This window comes from Pelodiscus sinensis, chromosome 13 (genome assembly GCF_052426305.1).
Source record: "Pelodiscus sinensis isolate ZL-2025 chromosome 13, ASM5242630v1, whole genome shotgun sequence".
Taxonomy (NCBI): domain Eukaryota; kingdom Metazoa; phylum Chordata; order Testudines; family Trionychidae; genus Pelodiscus; species Pelodiscus sinensis.
Genome location: NC_143064.1, coordinates 6,259,077 through 6,266,721, shown reverse-complemented (window position 1 = coordinate 6,266,721; position 7,645 = coordinate 6,259,077). Strand labels below are relative to the sequence as shown.

General features: G+C 42.2%; 1 protein-coding gene across 1 annotated transcript in view; it reads right to left on the bottom strand.

Moving 5' to 3' along the window:
* Window positions 1–5,717: 5,717 nt before the first annotated feature.
* Window positions 5,718–7,645, bottom strand: part of NRK (Nik related kinase) — a 142,299-nt gene continuing 140,371 nt past the window's right edge. Inside the window, exon 32 of the transcript XR_016350608.1 lies at window positions 5,718–7,427. The gene's annotated coding sequence lies outside the window, so the exon portion shown is untranslated. The remainder of the gene's footprint in view (window positions 7,428–7,645) is intronic.

Sequence of the window (7,645 nt, the reverse complement as noted above, 5' to 3'; positions counted from 1 at the left end):
TCAAAACGCATTTAACTGTGGTTTCTTAAAGGGGCATAGCCTTTTTTTTTTTAAGAGCTTTTTTTTTTCTTTTTTGCTTGACCAAATGCGACCGGGGGCTCCTTTTAAAGGAGGCTCTCATCCCGACAAAGGGCAAAAGGGGTAGTCCTTTGTTTTTTTGCTCTTTGCACTGGATCCACTGCTGTCTTGGCTCTTTGCCCAGAATGGGTTGGCCATTCCTGATTTACAGTTTCTAAGATAGTTTCAGGTTTGTCAAGTTTCTCTGAGTTTTGCTGTTTCACCAGTTCAGGCTGTTTTATTTTTAAATAGCTGAGGCTATAGTTAAATCTCTCTTCAGCTGCAGGTGCTGTGAAAAGTTTTTTTGGGTGTTAACCCAATGAACATGTCTCTGATATTTTTGTATTCTGCATTCCCAACAGCACTTTTTAGCTAATGTTTGTTGAGTCTAAAAAATAAAAAAATCAACTTTTTACCACCAGTCTTGAATTTTCTGGTGCAAACCTACTCTTTCATAAATCACATTTCTCTGAGGTATAAAGAACGCATCAGAGAGCAGAACTCTGCCTCCAGCACCGGATTCCTGCCCAGCATTGCCTTCAGAGCTGGGCAGCTGGAGAGCAGTGGCTGCTGGCCAGGTATCCAGCTCTGCAGGCAGAGCCACTATCACCAGAAACTCAGAAATAAGGATGGCATTTTAGGGTATGTCTACACTAGAGGACAAAGTCTAATTAAGATACTCAACTTCAGCTATGTTAATTGCATAGCTAAAATCGAAGATGCTTAACTTGGCTTTTGGTGCTGTCTACACTGCAGGAAGTTGAAGGAAGAACACTCTTCCTTGTGAAATGAGGGTTACAGAAGTCAGAGTTAGGGTATGTCTGCACTTGCACCCTCTTTCGAGAGAGGGATGCAAATGCAGCTGAGCGAAATTGCAAATGAAGCGCAGGTTTGAATTTCCCGTGCTTCATTTGCATATTTGTGTTATGGCGCTATTTCGAAATAGCACCATTTTGAAAAAAGAAACGCTGTCTAGACGCGGTTATTTCAAAAGAAAACCCTTCTTCTGAAATAATTGGTAACTCTTATTCCTCCTACAATGTTTACCAGTTATTTCGGAAGAAAGGTTTTTCTTTTGAAATAACGGCTAGACAGCGTTTCTTTGTTCAAAATAGCCCTATTTCGAAATAGTGCCATAACGTGAATATGCAAATGAAGCACGGGAAATTCAAATCCGCACTTCATTTGCAATTTTGCTCAGCTGCATTTGCATCCCACTCTTGAAAGAGGGTGAAAGTGTGGGCATACCCTAAGAAGCCCATGATTTTGAAATTATGTAGAAGTAACAGGCTTGCTGTGTTAGACGTGCACTCTGTTATTTTGAAACAATGCAAGTTATTTCGAAATAACGCTGCTGTGCAGACATGCCTTTACGGTATTGCCACCCTTACTTCTGCGCTGCTGTCTACAGAGCTGGATCCTTAGTCAGCAGCTGCTATTCTCTGGCTACCCAGCTTGGAAAGGAGCAATACAAAAGGGTAACGTGAGTATGGCATTGCCACCCTTACGTCTACGGGGTGCTGCCTTCAGAGCTGGGCACATGGTCAGCATTACAACCACCACTCTCCTGTTGCCCAGCTCTGAAGGCAGTGCAGAGGTAAGGGTGGCACTATACAAATAAAATAACTTTGTAATCCCCCTGCAATTTCCTTTTGGGTCAGGACCCCCCTCTTTGAGAAATGCTGGTCTCCCCTCGTGAAATCTGTATAGTATAGAACAGTGTTTCTCAACCAGTGGTACGAGTACCTTTAGGGGAGAAGTTGGGGGGCGGGGGGGAAGGGGTTATGTCAACACAACTGAAATTAGGAGAGAACTGAATTTTTGTTTTAAGTTTCACAGTGTTTTACTTTTTACACTTAAACATTTCATTGCCCACCTGGCTACGATTAAGTTATTTAAACAAACGTGTTGCAACGGTAGAAAAAAAAATGTGTGTGTCTGAAAACTGTAGGTACTGGGAGTATATATATATATATAAAAAAAGGGGTACTTTATAAAAAAATGGTTGAGAAACACTGGTATAGAGCCTGGGTGGGGAACCACAGAAAAATCAGCCAAGGGCCACACACAAGTGAGAAGAATCCCCCCCCCACAAAAAAACCAAACGCCTAACTGACATGGCCCCTGACTAAGGAGAAAGCCACGCCCCACATTTCCCTTGTACACCAGAGCCTGGGGGGCCCACACAAGTAGAGGGCCTGAGCCTCAGGGGCCGGCTGCCGGACCTTAGGTTCCCCACTCTGGTATAGAGTAAAAGCACACAAACGGCCAGATTTCACAGTCCGTGATGCATTTTGCATCGCTGTGAATGTGGGAGGGCTGCCTTACCTGCTTTCTCTGTGTAAAACTTTGCTACAGAGTAAGATGGAATTATTTGGGGGTTTGGACCGTTTTGGTCCTGTGCTTCTAAGTGCTGTCAAGTCCCTGTAGCTGAGCCCTCCCAGAGCTGTTAGCAGCGCCTGTGTTATTCTGCTGGGGGGTTGTTACTCCAACTCTGAGCCTTTGCTGGGGGTGACCAGAGCAGGACAGGATAGTGGGCACTCCAGAGGGCAGTGAGGTGGGCGCAGTGGTTTGATCAGCAAACCGGTTGACAGACTCAAGGGGTCCTTCTGTGATCCAGCCCATCACAAATGGCACTGCTTGTTCTTAAGTACTTTGCAGGATCGAGCCTTTAGTTGCCATGTACAGCATGCACCACGAAGATCAATTGCCAGAGAGTCCTTTTTCATTGCCATTTGAAAATCTGTTAGGCCCACACTGCACGACAGAGAGGAAAAAATGTTATAAAAAAATCACTTTTAACACAAGCAATGTCAGACTACTGAAAGGCACAACAAGCTGAAATTTCACATTGCAGGTAAAGCATCTTATTTTACTGCATAGGACGATACAACCTCTGTAAAATACAATTGTTTGTTGCAAATTATTTTGAGGACAAAAAATAGCCTTCTCAATTTTGTTTCACTATTATCTCCTCGGTACTTCTGTTGGCCCTGCCTAAAAAATAACAGACAACCACAAATAATGCTAAAATATCATTTGAGTTGATTACCCAGTAGGCACCCTCTTGCCCTTTAATCAGCACTATGTACCATGAAGTGCAGTTTAAAAAAGTGGCAGGTTACGAGCAGGAAGGTCTCTTGTCCACTTTTGTGGACGTTTTCTTTATTGCTCAGCTCTTAACATCCATAGAAAAACAGTCTCTTTGTGTAGATTGCAGGTTTGCTCTTATTTCATTTAACTTAAATACAGTTCTTGCCGCACAGAACCTGAACTTGTAAACCGGATTGTTTGATGCTTCTTATAGAAACAAGCTCATTGCAGAGCAATTTAGCACTATGGAACTACCAAACCCCCATCATAAAACAGAGATTGAGATTAAAATGCCACGTTTCATTTAGGTTCTGTTGATCGGTACTACAACTAGATGGAAGCTATACTCTGTGTGCTCCATGTACTGTGCAATTTACAAAATATATGTAGTTACCTGTACTGCTGTTGTTTAGCAAATGATTGTGTGTTAAAGAGAAAGGAGAAATAAATCCCTGTGGTTTTCGTACTTTGCATGTTCCAGCTCTGAGACGAAAAACCAATGTTCTCACTTTGAACTTGCACGGCTTTGTGGCCACGGCGGCTCATTTTTTGCAGATGTGATATACGTCTATCACTTAGTCTGTGCCCTGAAGAGCTTTCCAGGACAGTGGCAAGTGGACAAAAACCCTAGCAGGGGAAGTTCTTTGAAAATGGTGGGAAGGGCTCTGGAATCGGTGGAGGAACAGAGGACACTGAGCAAGTGATGAGATTTGCAGGTCCTGGAGGCAGAAGCCCACATTTCTTCTGGAGGTGGGCATCACCCCCTTCACTCTCAACAGAATGATCTGTGGAACTGGCCACAAGAGAAAATGTCACATGGTTTTTTTCTTTCTCTTCTTCACCTCTTTCCAAGGGTTTCAGTACATGGGGGAGAGCTGGTCCAAGAGACCTAGTTTCCTTGAAGTAGGCATGATAGATAGAGAGGCTGCACAATGAAAGCAGGGGTTAGTGGTCCACAGCACAGATGATGGCAGGAGGAGGCGTGGATGCCTGTAGGCCAACTTTTGAGTCTTCTGATTTGCTGGCTGTTGTAGAGATTGGTACACAGACCACATTACATCTGGCTAGGGCAGATATATTACAACCCTGTACAATATCTTTGGAGATCATTGTATTCAGTTTCCTCCAGGAAGAAAGGTGAGCACAGCTCCACCAGGAACTAAAAACACTGGGAGTGATTAAGGCAAGTCAGGGAGAACAGCTCTACACGGGTACACCACTCTGGAGAAATTTGCACTTACTAGTTCAAACTGAAGTTTTACAGTGACAGAGAAAGGGCTTTTGGTATTAAGAGGCTGATGTTAAATTGACAGAGGGTCTTCTTTCTGATCCAGCAAAAGGACATGAATGTTTGTCCAAGGAGGCCCCAACCCTGCTGAAGGACTTTGGCCTGTAGAACTTGTGGCGTGTAGTGTGTTTTTAAAATCTGTTCATTGCTTTTACCTTTTCTCTGTGATACTTTTTACCTTAACCATAAAGGTACCTACTTAAAAAAGCTGTGTTAATGTGTAACTGCTGGCAATACACTGTTCATACCCCTGAGAGAGAACACAAAACACAAACCTTGGCCATTAGGCAGACTGGCTTGCAGGGGGTATCACAGTGTAAGGTAAGGACCTGTTCAGCCTTAAACTCGCCCACTGAGAAAGGAATAGAACAAGGGTCTCTGCCAAGAGTCTGGGTCCTATCTGGCAGTCCTGGAGTGGACCGTGGAGGGGAATACAGGTGTAATTATGCTTAAATTTTGACTGACATTTCCTAACCTGTTTGATTTTTTTCAATCTTAATAAAGCTTTTGTAACATAGGGATTTACACATGCAATCTAGGTTTTTTTAAAAAAGAGAACTAAAAAAATATTCTGCACTTTTATTTTTAAAAAGAAGGCAGGTGCTGTGCTAGCCTCAGAAATATAGTCAAACTATTAGGACAAACTTCAACGAAAAGCCATTTGCCTTTGTTTTTACATTTAAGGTAAAATCATGATCCCATTGATATCAAGGGGGAGAAGGGTCAGGGTTTCACCTTTATGCCCTTCAACATATGCATAAGTGGCATTTTCACACTGCACTGTAAGGTGTGACAATGAATTTTGTAGGATGCAACAAAAAGACAATATGCTGTATCTCAAAGAAATGAGGTGAAGAAGGGTGCATTGGCATTAATTTGAGCCACCCCTAAAAGTAAAAGCCAGTTTTTGTACAGTATTATTAATGGAATATTAATGTTTCCATGCTGTACCATCCTCTGGAGGCAAACTAGTTCCCTCTTTTCTGAGGACCGTGTTCTGAGAAGGAGTTTGTATAGCTGATTAATGGCATATAGCATGGTGCAAAGTGTCACTTACCAAAATTCTGTGTAGTCTAGGCTCTCACTTAATTGCCCAAGTATCTTTTTCCATTGCAAGCTAAATGTAAAACACTGATTTCCCTTTATTTCTGTAGGCAGATGCATACACACAGAACTATCCCTCTTTCAATCTCTTTTTATATTTATATACCTCTAGAAAGAAATGCTTTGACACGTTTTTATATTAGTTTACACCAACATAACAGAACTTCAGTCACGCTTTGTTTTTCAATTTACTGTTTTATTATTGCTTTTTCAACTGTACAATTAACATCAGATAACAAAGAAGAAAAAACCCACATACACAATGTACAGTACATAGTCAGCTTGGTTGTTCCCAGCTTTTAAAGCCATGAGTCAGGGTGTAAATTGAAGAGTATAGTTTAAAATTTCTAAAACAAATGTAGCCTTATGTAATAGTGTCTTGGTGGCACATTAGCTCAGATGTCTATGCAAATATGAATACTGGCCACCCTATCTGTCATAAGAAAACTGATTACACAGCTAGAATCAGTGGCACATGGATTCTTCCTTAATGTGTTGGGTATCTCTCGCTACTGTATTTATTCATAACAAAATGATTACATAAAAGAAACATAAACTAACAGCTCACTTCCTTGGTTTTAAGACTATAATTAATAAAATAAACCAAATGACTAAATGAAGTTGGAAACAAAATTCACAATTTCCAACAAACTGAGACTAACAGATTCATTCTGCATAGTTAAATTAATGGCATTAAAATTACTTTGAGTCTAGCTTGTCTCTTCATCTCCTAAATCTTATTTGCTTTGAGCTTCAGCAGTTTTTCATTATTTCCCTCCAAATAAACCCTGGAAGCCATGGTAGATCTCTCATGACCTCTTAGACACTCTACTCCTCTATCCTTAACAAAAATCAAACCTCTCCAAACCCTCATATTTTAGGGCCCTACCAAATTCATGGTCCATTTCGGTCAATTTCATGATCATTATTTTAAAAATCATACTGTTTAAATCTCAAATGTCACAGTGTTGTAATTGCAGGGGTCCTGACTCAAAAAGGAGTTGGGGGAGATCTCAGGGTTATTGTGGGGGGCTTGTAGTACTACTACCCTTCCTTCTGCACTGGTGCTTATGGCAGCACTGCCGTCAGAGCTGAGCAGCTGGAGAGTGGCAACTGCTGGCCAGGAGCCCATCTCTTAAGGCAGAGCCCCTGCCAGCAGCAGGGCAGAAGTAAGGAGAGCATGGTATGGTACTGCCACCCTTGCTTCTGCACTGCTAGTGGTAGTGCTACCTCCACAGATGGGCACCCCTCCAATAGCTGCCACTCTCCAGCCGCCCCGCTCTGAAGGCAGCATAAAAGTAAGAATGGCAAGTAACCTTTTGATCTCTCCCCTCCCCTCCCTTTTGGGTGCAGCCCCCCAATTTGAGAAATGTTGGTCTCTCCTGTGAAATCTATGTAGTATGGGCAGAAATCACAGAAAAGACCAGAGTTCACAGTGGGAGACTGGATTTCATGGCCCATGATGCATTTTTCATGGCTGTGAATTTGGTAGGGTCCTACTCATATTTTAGCCACTTTTCTAGACATCTTCTATTTCCTCTCCAGCTACTTTCTATTCACTTTCTTCAGCTACTTTCCTTTCTTCATTCTTCAATTAAGGCTCTGGACACTTCCACTCTCTATCCTCTTCAGCCCTTTTAATCATTTCTTACGCCTCTTACACCTACATTCCCTCATGCTGTACACAGCTCTCATTATTTATTGGAATTCTAACTTTAAATCTCTCAAAAGATTTCTCTGTTACAGGCAGATTTCCTCCATGTTGATACTGGTGCAACTCAGGAAAGGAGAACCCGGCTGTTAACGTCTTCTACCACATACAGAGGAACTGAAACTAATGAAATGGAGACAAAATGTGAGCTAAAACACAAGGGCAACGTCTACACTGGCCCCTTCTTCGGAAGGGGCATGCTAATTTTGAAAGTGGGAATAGGGAAATCCGCGGGGGATTTAAATATCCCCCGCGGATTTAAATAAACATGGCCGCCGCTTTTTTTCTGGCTTTGGGAAAAGCCGGAAAAAAGCGTCTAGACTGGCCTGATCCTCCGGAATAAAGCCGTATTCCGGAGGATCTCTTATTCCTACTTTGAAGGGGCATGATTT